This window comes from Gadus macrocephalus, chromosome 16, assembly GCF_031168955.1.
Source record: "Gadus macrocephalus chromosome 16, ASM3116895v1".
Classification (NCBI taxonomy): domain Eukaryota; kingdom Metazoa; phylum Chordata; class Actinopteri; order Gadiformes; family Gadidae; genus Gadus; species Gadus macrocephalus.
Window position 1 is genome coordinate 4,337,456 of NC_082397.1, and position 3,301 is coordinate 4,340,756.

Genomic DNA, 3,301 nt, shown 5'->3' on the forward strand with positions numbered 1-3,301 from the left:
GACAATATTGCTCTTTGTATGATAGGAGGCCGATACAAATCTTGGATGGGTCATCTGAAACGACTGTGATGTGCTCAGCATCTCCAGCATTATAGCCTAGATAAAACTACCATTTGAAAAAAACGGAGGGCTACGCAAATAGTCTGGAGTGAACTGAGGCCAGGTCCTCGATTGGTAGTGTTGGCTATGCAAGGCTATTTAAATATATTAAAGATTTGCGCGAGAATCTATATCTCTCCACTCCAGCAAAAAGTCATCCAATATGCCAAGATGTCGAGCCGTGGTCTTATCAATCGCTCCCGGTGGATTGCACGTATAATTTGCGCTCCGATATCAGCAGTTCTCTCATCAAAAGGGCATGCCATTGTGAACACATGAAATCTGCGGTGAACGCCGGTTGAAATACCCAAAACCGGGTTATGTTTCAAACTTAACCTGCGCAAAACCTGGTCCGACCAGGTTTGATTCAGAGCATATGTTGCTATAGCAACTAACATACCGTGATCCTTTTGGAACGGAAAAACTAGGGTTACAGCAAACCCTGGGTTAACTTACCCGGTTATGTGATAAAACCGGCTTTGTGGAACACCCCACAGGGCTCCGCTCTGATAAACACTCTACTGGTGTGCAAAAAGAGTTCTGCCAACTAGCCACTGTTATTCACAAACGTCAGCAAGTAAACAATGTGGAAATTAGAGTCAACTCGGCTGATACTGTGCTGAATTTCACACACTAACAACATGCCGACAAGCTGTTGCGGTCCGGGATTATACACAGCGTTATATCAAGGATTTAGGAGGTTATTTCTAAAGGTTTAAAAGGAGAGTGACAATAAAATAAAGCCTTTATTTTCATCCAGAGTTACGAGTTGTCTGATATGAGGAAAGTGACGGTTTCTCCGTCAAGTGAACCGTCCGTCTTTGCTCTTTTTTTGCCAACCAGTTTACGTGCAGGATTCCAGAATCATAACGATAACATTCAACGTGTCTATTAATATGGCAGCAACATTTTACACCAGTTTTAGAATGTTCACTACAACAGATGTTGAACACCAACATGCTTATGTAAAATCAGCATAGTACGATATTCAGCTATCGACAGTTCTGCGTTGTGCGTCATAGCCTACGTCAGCCAACTCAGACAATGTTCTAAATAAAATGAAATGATAATATGATAAATATCATAAAAAGGGTGGATGTCAATAATTAAATTAAAAATCATGTTGTATGATAAAAAAAAAAAAAAAAAAAAAAAAAGTATTGATTTGTTCATAAAACCTTCTCACTTGCAGTTACAGCCAGAGGCCGCCAGGGGGGGGGGGTGCTGCAGCACCCTAAGCACCCCCACTTCCCGCGTCCCTGTAAATTACTTAATTTATTGGTCATGGGGGGCCCCAAGACATTCTTTGACCAGGGCCCCCCAAAACACTTAAGCCGCCCCTGCGTACAGCACAAAGGACATTGTCATGGTATTTTACTCAAAGACATGACAAACCGAGAAAGACTGTGTTGATATTCTTCAGCACTAACCTCTTCAATATTTTTTCACTGGATTGCAGTCCAATGTCAGGAATTACATTTTTACCAAAGTAGTGTTTTCCAGGGTAGTAATATCCTGCATAGGATATGATTATTTCTTCTCCCAACTGTGCATGGCACTCACATTTGAGCTAAAAGAATGTTGTGTTTTCGGCTAGTGGTTTGGTGGTCGTCTGACCGGCTGTTACTCTCCGTGGTCACTCCGAGAGAGCGTATATGCTGGGGTTTTACTACAGAAATCACCCGGTGGAACCATCGACTATCCCAAGAAGCGTTCAAGACCTCCAAGTCCAAAAACACTCTGGCCCTGTGGGGAAAACCCAAGCACAGCAATCCATCAAAGCGGTAGAACACTGTTTGAAGGGTCTACCCAATACATGACACGGGGCAGTAGCTTGTTTTACTTGGCAGAGGCTGTTAAAACACTGGAGAGTGAGTAGCGTCACAGCATTGGTATCTTCTCACCTCAGCCTTCCTGGCCCACGTCTGCTCTCTGGCCAGGAAAGGACCTTTTAGCCCATCGCAGGACGGAACCCAGCGCACGGCGTGCTAATGGTGGCAATCCTCTCTCTCCATGCTCCCCCCCGCCCCTCCTCATAATAACTATTTTCTGGATTCTCCTTTCACCCTCCTCCCCCATACCTTTCCCTCCTCCCTCCGCCCCTCGTCCCTCCCCTTTACAACACTTATTTTCTGGGTTTCCTTTCTATACAACCTACTCCTCCCTACCTCCTCCTCCTCCTCCGCCCCCCCCCCCCTCCCCCCCCTCTGTTTCTCCCTCCTCCTCCCACATGAACTCAGTCACCCCCTCGGTATCGTCTCGGTGGCCCCGCCTGGCCCACGGCGTCTTTCACTTCATTCAGAGCAGAAAAAAGACCAACTGCGTGGAGCCAATGGGGGCCGGTCTCGTCTCAGAGAGGGACCCTGGAGACCGTTTGGAGACCATTTAGAAGGTGAAGCCTGAATGCGGCTGGATTAACCCTTTCAGTCCTCCTCCTCCCCCAGCCAGCTCAGCACTTCAAAGTCCCCCCTCCGCTGTGCATGTGAGAGGTTTCATCTCAGCCTGCGCTGCTGAATGTGTTTAGCATGTATTATGGTTTGGGTCATTCAGCTGCTGCTATTGTGGTCGTTACTACTACGACTATCTGGCTGGAGAATGGAATGCAGACTGCATCTATGAAGCCTTTTTCTTCTATTACTATTTACTCAATGGCTATTTAGCCATTTAGGAGACACTTATCCTAAAGCTCTTTAGATACAATTCATTATTGGGCAGGGTGGTTGAGTGGGCGCCAGGGCATCTTGCTCGAGGATGCCTACAGGTCGACTGCGGACATTGAGGTTCAAACCACGACACTGAATTGGCTGTTGGTCAAACGACCTTACAACTTGACCTTTGTAGAGGCTATTTTACTAGCTTTTGAAGATGAACGCCTCACTTTAACCAGGCCACACACAATCACACACACGAGCAGACACACACAAATCCCCCACACAGACACTCACAATCGCACACACGGCGCAGCGCTTGTTGTCCACGAGGCCACAGTCAGGGCTACCGTCAGGGGGTCAGGCCGGTGTCTTGCTCAACACTAGAGGAGACAGGAAAAGGAATGGAACCAGAAAAACTCCAGATCGCCACAAGACTGACGCCAGGCAGTCAAAAACGAAACAAAAAGATACATCGATTCCAGCCCCAGAAATTCTGGACCAAGGAATACATGCATGATTTCTTCCCCAAAGCACATTTAAACTTTCCTCCA